The 9,840-nt window shown below is 40.9% G+C and overlaps 1 protein-coding gene across 2 annotated transcripts in view; it reads left to right on the forward strand.

The window, feature by feature from the left end:
- The window catches only part of VSIG10 (V-set and immunoglobulin domain containing 10), a 99,418-nt gene that overhangs the window by 86,939 nt on the left and 2,639 nt on the right, over positions 1 to 9,840 (forward strand). The window lies entirely within an intron of this gene.

A 9,840-nucleotide genomic window follows, 5' to 3' on the forward strand; every position in this document is an offset into this window, starting at 1 on the left:
CTCCACTGCCCTCCTGGTGCCTGGAATGGTGCATGTCTCAAAGGAAGCACACAATTTATAATTATTTGCTGAATGAGTGAATGAAAGATAATAGCTAATATTCATTAGGCAGTTACTATGGGCCAGACACTGTTCTGAGTGCTTTGCAGTCTAAATGCATATGGAGTTGTTGCCATAAGCCCAAGCTGCTATTTTTGGTTCCATTTCATAGGTTTGTTCCCTAACTTGCCCATGCTGTGACTTGGTGTAAGGGGCAGAACAGGATCTCATGGAGACGGTGTGATTCTATAGCCCAAATTCTTAGCCATTATGCTAGTGGCTAGTGTGGTTGCTAGACCAGCAGGAGCAGCATGCGTGGGAACTTATTAGAAATGCTAATTATTCTCCCCCCTCCCCACCCCAGACCCTCTAAATCTGAAACTCTGGGAGTGGCCCCAGGCTTCTGGGTTGTAACAAACCCTCCAAGGGATTCCAATATACTTAAGTTTGATAACCACCACCTTACATTCTACTGCTTCTCAGCTGAGGGAGCTGACTTCACTTTCTAAGAAAAAGAATGAGTACTCACGTGTCTCTTCTGGAAAAACAAGCATGTCCTAGTAAATGTCATTTGTGTGTGTGTGTGGTTTTCCTTGTGTCTGTTTTTTGCTGTTAACTGAAGGTATAGTCTTTTGGAGAACTTAACATCTCTTTGCACCTTAGTATTGGCATTTGTAGAATGGGCGGGGCTGAGCTAGAGAGAGTTGATAGTAAAAGCACCAGAGAGGAGTTCCTGGGTGGCCTGGCGGTTAAGGATTTAGCGCTGTTACTGCTGTGGCTTGGGTTTAAACCCTGTGGGCAAGGCCAAACAAAAAAAAAGTCAGATGATTTTTAAAAATTCCAAAACCAGAAGTCCAATTAGACCAATTAAACTTGGTCCAGAGGTGACCCTGCATTGGCATTTTAAAAAGCTGCTCAGTTGACTCTAATATTCAGCTAAAGTTGAACTACTGCTCTAGCCTAAGGCAATCACAGCGACCCTAGTTCTCTGATTGGCCTAAAGGGTGAGCATGTGACCCGGTTCTGCCCAATGAGATGTAAGGGGAAATGGTGGGGCAGGGAGGTGCCTTTGGGAAACTTTTCTCATCACGTTGCTGATGTTTGCGCTAGATGGTCCTTAGCTTTTCTCCCAGTGATTAAATTGTATCACTTTAGGGAGGAGAGAGAGGAGACTTGCATTCTAAGACTTGCACAAGTCTTATGAGTAGCCTAAAGTTAATATATAAAGGAAGAGGATTTGGGTGGACACCATGCCCTGCCTCAAGGCAGCAGGGTTTGTAGGTGAAAGATGTAAGCAGAAAAGGATTATAGCAATGAAATATTGCCTAGCTCACAGTCAGTAAGAGTGACGGAGAACGTAACTTGGAAAATGGAAGAAAGATGGGCCATGAAACTGAAACCATGATCAAAATTATTTCAGAATTAAGCCGGTAAGGAAACTGTTTATGCTGCCGACTTTCCGATGCTCCTGCCCCAGTTGCTCCTAGAAACTGAATGTTGCTTTCACCATTTCTATTGTCCAAAATAATTCCTCAGTTCTCTCTTGTACTGGAGCCTTCCTAAAGCTACTGCCCTATTAAAAACCTGGGAGGACATGCCTAATTGGCCTGGCCTGGATCACATGCTAGTGAGGACCGCGTATATAGCTTGAGTCATGAAGGGACATCTGCCTCCCACCAAGACTTGTGAACTGGGGACATCACCACATATGGGAGAGGGGTTTGGATACTGGCAGCCAAAAGGATCACAAATGCCCACTATACCAGTACTCAGTCATGAGGGACAGCAGTCAAATGTTGCCAGGTCTTCTGATTTTTCGAGAGACACCAGAAATTTGGATTTTTTAATGTGAAATTCTCATATAGTAAACAAAGACATCTAATTAAAAAAAAAAAAAAACCTGATGGCTAAGCAAAAACATTGGAGGAGCCCTTTGTGATTTTTTTATTTCTCAAGGACAGATGATCAAGCAAAAGATTCCGTAATTCCTTCTTACCCTCTGCCTAGATTTTAGACCTTCTGGAGGATTAAGGCAAATCAAGCTGGTATCTCCATGTGAATTGTGACATTGATGAGCACAGGCACAAACTTTTCTTATATAATCGGAACCAGATTTGGAAATACTTTAATAAAACATCAGGTGCTGGAGATGCAGGATCAGAGGTTGCAAACAAAATTAACAGCAAAAGGCATTTGCTCTTAAAATTGGATTAGGAAAAGGGAACCCTGAATTTTATTATTCTCAGCTTTGGAACAAGCTTGGCTTTGGACACAGCACTTACTGCCTTAGTTTATTTTTAAGACTTGTTCTTATGAGAGAATGGGATTCGAGGCTATCTTTGGAAGAGGCTGGCAGAAGAAAATCAAACTGGGTCTTTCTCCTGAATGTGTTTATACTGCTGAAGTCATGTTTAAATGAAGAGCAAGGAATTGAAGGAGGGAACCGTTTTGAAGGGCAATTTGAAGACTGTGTGTAAGGGGAAGGGCTATCTTCTTTGGTTACCATGGCAAGATCATTGACAAGCAATTTAAATCCTCAGATCTTTTGGATACTTGTCCCCTACAACTAGCTTCTCTTGTCAGAAGTCCCCCAGATGCCCCCATCAGAACTTAGGGAAATTCATTCAGCACCTCCTAAACATTTGTCATTGAATAACTAATGAAATAGCTATTTATAGATTCTTGAAATTGAATCTCTTTAAGTTTGAGATTGAAAGGGTAACTCACATGAATTTGCTCCATGACACCTGCCGTCAAAAATTTCAGTTTTTGAAAGGATCCGGCATTGTACTTCTGTGCCTTGGGTCACTGCTGTGGCTCAGATTTGATCCCTGGCCTGGAACTTCTGTATGCCATGGGCACAGCCAAAAAAACTCTTTTTTTTTTTTTAAGTTTTATTGAGATACAGTTGATGTACAAGGTTGTGATAATTTCTGCTGTACAACAGAGTGATTCAGTCATACATATACACATATCCATTCTCTTTCAGGTTCTTTTCCCACAGAGACTATAACAGAATATTGGGTAGAGTTCTCTGGTCTGTGCAGCATGTCCCTGTTGGCCAGTCATTCCATGTATCTCAGTGTGCATGTGCCAGTCACAAACTTCCAGTCCATCTCCCCCCGACCTGTCCCCGTTCAGCCAAAAAATTAAAAAAAAATTTTTTTTTCTATGCTAAATATATCTGGCTCAAGGTCCTCTACTGCTCCTTTCACAAGCCAAGGTAGTCTGGAAATTTAGTCTGTTGGGTGTTGGGAGTTGGATTCCTTCCCTTCTGAGGGTCGCTCAAGAAGTCTAAGAGTTTGTAGGGAAATAGGCCAGAAAGTTTGGGGAAGGGCTTTTAGTCTTCAGTTCTTTGCATGGTCTGTTGGAATAGATACCCTTTATGCAGGAATGATCCCTTTGAAGATGAATGGCTCTGTTGATCATAGTGGCCTTTCCCTCAGTGTACAGTTCAGCCACCAGGAACTTTTGTGTTGTTCTCGATGCCACAGCGAATGAGGTTTAGACTTTTTGTGCCCTTCCTTCGAAGTCATTCCACCCATTCTTCCTTACCCACTGAGGCTCAAAGTGAGGTTCCAGGACCTTAGTCTTGGTGCCACCTGGGAGCTTGTTAGAAATGCAGAGTCTCTGGACCCACTCCAGACCTCCTGAGTCAGAATTCCTTTGTAATAAGTTCTGCAGGCAATTTGTGTGCACATTTCGGTTGATAAGCCAGATAGTATAATGTACTTCTCTCCCACTGTCCTGCTCCCACTCCTCCTCTTCAGGGGGCTGGGCCACTCTTCTCTCATGCCACACTCCCATCTTTTCCCCTCAAAAGACCTGGCATTTTGATAATTCATCTTCAAGTCCCTAAGTTCTTAGGCATCCAGGCTTCCTTGAGGAAGGCAAGCCCAGCACCCCAGGACTCTAAGACTTAGTTGCTTAGGGGAAAAAAAAAAATCCCCCTTAGTTGTTTATGATGAGTCTACAGTAGAAAATAAGTCCAGTTAATGCTCAATCATATTATTCTGTCACACTAACAATAGGCCTTCCAGGCTAGTGAAATTTTAGAAATATTTCTTCTGGAATCTTTCCCGATTCTTCCTACTTAGAGTCCAGCGTTATTGCCTTGGGCTAGAGTCTCCAGGGTCATTATGATTTAAAAAGAGAAAGAGGCGTTAATAAGAATGTGATGGACATGCAGTTACGTTGCCCTGGCTCTGTTTTGCTCGGTCTAGCTGTGGACCACACTGCCTTTGGGTTTGTGAGACTGAAAATGCAGAGGCAAGAAAGCAGCTGGGCACAGACCTGTTGTAAAACCTGTGCGCAGAACCAGGGGATTGTTTACCACCTGCTCCTACCATAGTAGGGACCCTGGGGGATGTAAGGAAGTGAGAAATAGACCTTAATATTGGCAAAAGACCACAGATTCACTTTGAGGATGAATAGTAATAACAAAGTGCAAATTACTATCATTATTTACGTTGTATGGCAGAGTTACACAACACTTTATTATACAGTGGATGCGACACAAAGAACTGCTATTTATAGACACTTCATCCATTCCCCCAATCCCCTTAAACTCACTCTTTCAAAGCATTTGGCCCAAGTTCAATGGCGATGTGATTTTTTAAAAAATGTGTATTTTAAATCAGTGCAGTGCTGAAAAGCAAAGCAAGAGAGTAGTACTGAATGTTGAAGAGCTGAGGCTGCCCTAAGTCAGTGGGCAGGAGAATTCTTAAACTTGAAGATAATTTAAGTGTTTCAAAGATGGTCAAATATTTTTGCATTATATTTTTAAAAATTCTTTTGACCTTAAGTCAAAAATGTTTTTTAAAAAGGGAGGCACCTTAGAATTAAATCATGTTCTAAACTGAAGAGACTTGGCAGGTGTGCAGGAAATTAAAATATCTGGCATATTCATTAATATGAGGATTGGACAATTGTGTCTTGAAAAAGTCTTGAAATTTAAAGGTCATTTAAAGTACAGATTTTGAAAAAAGTTAACAAAAGCAAATTTCTTTCTTAAAGGCGTGTCTAATTAAAGTTTCCTGAGTCTCATGGGAGTAAATTATTTCATACCCTCTGCTTCAATTTTTTTCACAGTTTAAGGGGTATTGAATAAAAAGAACATACTCAATATGTCATATTTTGGCAAATGTTAACCAGAACTGGCTTGTTAAATATGGGCTATCTTCAACTTGTGCCAATTAATTTAAAATGTTTTCTTAATGCAAAATTCAAATAAGTTCTTGGTTTTGATACCATTTCTAATTTTCTACTGTTGCTCAGGTGATTTGAAATTATAATTGAGAATAAATTTTGCAAAATTAACATATAAAAGGGCATCCCTGGAAATGTTTTCCATTGCATAATTCCAAATGCCATGGAAGTAGTTGGTGTATTTGGATAGTCATGAAACTTAATTCCATACGTACATATTTCAAAATTATCCATCTGCTTAACACCAGGGAGGGTTTCATTGGTAAGATCTTGGTGTACCCATTTGTGGAGAACTTGGTGTGATAAAATTTGTAAAATCAGAATCGTGTTATTTCTTTAAAAACAATTAGTGGGATTAGAAAGTTATTCCAAGCCTGCAATATGGTACTATCAGAATAAGAAAACAAGATAATTTATTCATGTCTCCCCATACTCCTCCGTGACCACACAGAAGTAATGAACGAAGGGTAATCCCCCAGATCCTAAAGACCAGGTGAGTTTAGTTTAGGCTTTAATGTTAATCAAGTGAGACTGTGCCTTCTCATTTGTGAGAAGCATCATTCAAACAAGGCCCTAAGTGTATTAGGAAAATACCTTGACATTTTTCGCCTAAGTATTGTAAACTATGCTAATATTAGTTATAAAATATCCTCAACTGTAGTTAATAATCTTCCCCTTTGATATGTAGCAACTTTATAAACAGAATGTGTGCCATTTACTTATTTGGGTAAAGCAGTCATGGCGGACTGCCTGCAAAGAGGGCGGCCTACAATTCCCCCTACCCCTGTGGTCACCTGCCTCCTGTCCTCTCAAGAGATGAAGTCTGTTTCCTCATTCCTTGAAGGCTGCCATTTGACTTGCTTTGACCAATAGAATGAGGCGGAGGAGTTCCCGTCGTGGTGCAGCAGAAACAAATCTGACTAGGAACCATGAGGTTGAGGGTTCGGTCTCTGGCTTCACTCAGTGGGTTAAGGTTCCGGCATTGCCGTAAGCTGTGGTGTGGGTCATAGACTTGGCTTGGATCTGGCGTTGCTGTGGCTGTGGTGTAGGCCAGTGGCAACAGCTCTGATTAGACCTCTAGCCTGGGAACTTACATATGCCATAGGTACAGCCCTAAAAAGACAAAAAGACCAAAAAAAAAAAAAAAAAAAAAAAAAAAGAATGTGGTAGAAATGCTGTTCTGGGACTTCCAAGCTGAGGCCTGGAGATTTCCACTTTGACTGGAGGGGGACCCCATCTGCCATGTTGAGAAATCCAGGCTATCCTGCTGGAGAAGGAGGCGAAGAGAGGGGAGCCCAGGAACTAGGAGGGTCCAGACAACCCAGAGGGGAAGAGGCAGCCCCCAGTAGTTCAGGCCACCCCAGCAGAAGTGCCAGCCCTGTAAGGGAGGCATCTAGGGTCTTCAGCCCCACAGGAAGCGATCCCAACCAATACCATGAGGTGGGGGGTGGGGGAGGAACACAGATGAACTGCCCCTCTGAGCCCTGCCAGAGTTCCTGAGCCACAGACTCAGAAACAAATTATACGAATGTTATTTTAAGCCACTACATTTAGGTGTGGACTGTTATGCAGCCAGAGATGACTGCTTCAGTGCCAATTCTCTCAATCCTTAAAAGTGGGATTTACCAATGCTTAAAACTTTTTTGAAGGTTGAGAAGAAAAGCTGGGTAGAATATTCATTAAGTGAAGCCGACATAACTAAGAGAATTTTTTGAGTCCTTTTGAAAAAGCTTATAAACTATGCTTATAAACTATTTCAGTTGCTGAAGTTTCTGTCATGGAAAGTGATTCATTTATAAGTTAGTGAGTGTGTAACCTTGACTATAGCAATGACAAAAGTAATCACTTCAATACTTATTTAATTCTTACTTGGTATTAGGTAAACGAGAAATTCTGTAAATCATGAGTGAGTGTGAATAGCATTACAAACAGGACCCTTTGCAACAGCATCCCTAGGCTGCAAATATTATCTGAACAAAGTACACAGTATACTGTCATAGCAATAGAGTGTTTAATATGTATACATTCCTAGATGGAAGAACAAAAGTAATTTATCTAGGCCTAAAGTAAGTTTGAAGCAAGTTAGAATTTTTGCTCAAATTATAGCTATGACTTGCATTACTAATACTGAATTTTTACCAAGTTTGCCAGCCTTTTGACAACGGTATACATGGAAACATTGCTGGCAGTTTTGTTGACCTCAAGATTTTTTTTTTTTTTTTTGTCTATATCCACAACATGTGGGAGTTCCCAGGCCAGGGATCGAACCTGTGTCACAGCAGCAACTGAGCTGCTGCAGTGACAATGCTGGATCCTTAACCCACTTAACCACACAGGAACGCCTCATGATTTTTTTTATCTGCCAGATTGGGATAGACTTTTTTTTTAAGAGACAAGCATTTAAATTAGCAGGTGACATATAGGATCAAATACTAACAGTATTTGGTGCCTGTTCACTAGGAAATTACAAAAAAGTATAGTTAGGAAAGGATCTGGAAAAGAACCAGTACTAAGAGCCAAATACTAAGGGAAAAAAAAAAGAATAGTTTATACATGAGAAATTATTAGCATAAGGCATTTTGTTCTGTATTGTAATTTGAAAATGTAAGAGAATAGGAGAGAAGTGGTAAATATACAGAAAATAAGAGGGGAACAAAGTGACTTAAAAAAATAGAGTCATGCATACAGACTGAGGGAAAGATCTAAAAACTAGTTCACTGGGTTTCCATTTTTGGCAATATCTTGGACTAGATATTCTAAAAACTTTCCCACATTTGATAGTCATCTAGAAATACTGGATAAAATATAACAAACACCCTTTGAAAAGCAGAAAATAGGGATAATCCTTTGGAGTCAGAAAAGAGGGTGTGACCTCCAGAGTGATAAGGATGATTTGTATGTAGTATGAGGAGGGGTTCAAGTTTTAAAGGTCCCAGGAGTTCCCTGGTGATTTAGAGGTTAAGGTATCTGGCTTTATCACTGTTGTGGCTCAGGTTCAATGCCTGGCCTGGGAACTTCCACATGCTGTGGGCGTGGCCAAAAATAAATGAATAAAGGTCCCAAAGGACTGGGGATAAGGCTTCATATAAACAAAGGACTCTCAAAGAACTTCACCCTTATGGAAAGAGGTGGTAGTGAGGGTCAGTGTTTAGAAAAATTTGTCCAGCCAGCATAGGACTATAGCTAGGATGTTTATTGGTCTTATTCTGGGCCTTGGGTGGACAAGAAATGTCCCCTCTGAATTTGTCCCAATAAAACTGTACTCACATAGGTTTGGGGTTCTAATTTATATTATGGGGAACCCCCAGTGCCAAGAAATTAGCTAAACACAAGCTCTGGAAAAAACAAATCTTCAGCCTGGATGTACAGGATTCCCCACAAATAAAGATCTACTCAGTTGAAATTACAAAATACACAAGGAAACAATCCACCATGAGCAAGAGACAATAGAAACAGTAAAACAACAAGATAAGCTCCCAATTGCTTCAGATAATTCCATTTTTAAAGACTTAGTTAAAATAAATTGGATTACAGTGATTAAAGCCACAAATCAATTAATAAAAGCCATGAGAAAAGATAAAGTGCTTCTGAAAATGAAAGTAGGATGCCAGTGTTTTGGTAAGTGATCTTTCTCTTTTTTATCTGTCAGTGGAACCAAATATTCAACATGAGACTGTACCTACGCATTTGTGTATTAACTAGAAGCAGTAAAATTTCCCCATGAGTCATTCACGATAACCCATTCAGCAACATTTATTGACATCTGCAATGGGCCACCAACTATGCTATGCCCTGGAGGCACAGCAGGTAAAGGAGAGAGACCCTCCAGCTGATGAGAGATCAGGGGAGGTAAACAGACACTAAGTTCATTATTAGTGTGATACAGGTCCCTGGGGTGAAGGAAAGTAAAAGGAGACCCAGGATGGGAGGAGCCAAGGAGATTCCTAAAGAAGAGATGTTTCAGCAGAGACTGAAGAATGAGTAAAATTTACCTGGATTCCAGCCAGGCTGGTGCAAGTCTGTAAAAAGTCCACTCAGGCAAATGAAGAAAGTCCGTGGGGGCATGGAATATGTGTACAGACCATCACCACTCAAGGCTGATTCTGGAAGAGTGGCCACATTCTGAAAATCTTGCCTGCTAGGCCGGGCACTTAGGGTTTGAAAATTTCCTTTGGGGCCTTGGGGAAATTTGGGAGAAGACATATCATCAAACTTATGCTTTGGGAAGATCATTCTGGGGACAAAGTGTCAGATGCTTTAGTAAGAGGTTGACCTGTCATTCTTCAAGGTGTAATAACCAGGACTTGAGCTGCAATAGGAAACGCCTATCTTGCAAGTTTGGAGGGATAAATACTTGAAACAATTTTGATGAGCATCAATAGGAAAATGAAAGAGTTAAGAGGAAGTAAACTTGGAAATACATCTGCTGTGCATTCCTAAATGGAAAAACAAGCACAAGCATAATATATAGAACATCCATCCTCCCCTTTTTTGGCCATGCTGGTGGCATGTGGAAGTTCCCAGGCCAGGGGTAGAACTGCACCACAGCAGTGACCTGAGCCATTGCAGTGACAATGCCAGATCCTTAACCTG

The sequence above is a fragment of the Sus scrofa genome, chromosome 14, assembly GCF_054392235.1.
Source record: "Sus scrofa isolate SSC_HxYL_T2T_F1_AM1 chromosome 14, Sscrofa_HxYL_maternal_Yorkshire_Landrace_v2.0, whole genome shotgun sequence".
NCBI classification, from domain to species: Eukaryota; Metazoa; Chordata; class Mammalia; order Artiodactyla; family Suidae; genus Sus; species Sus scrofa.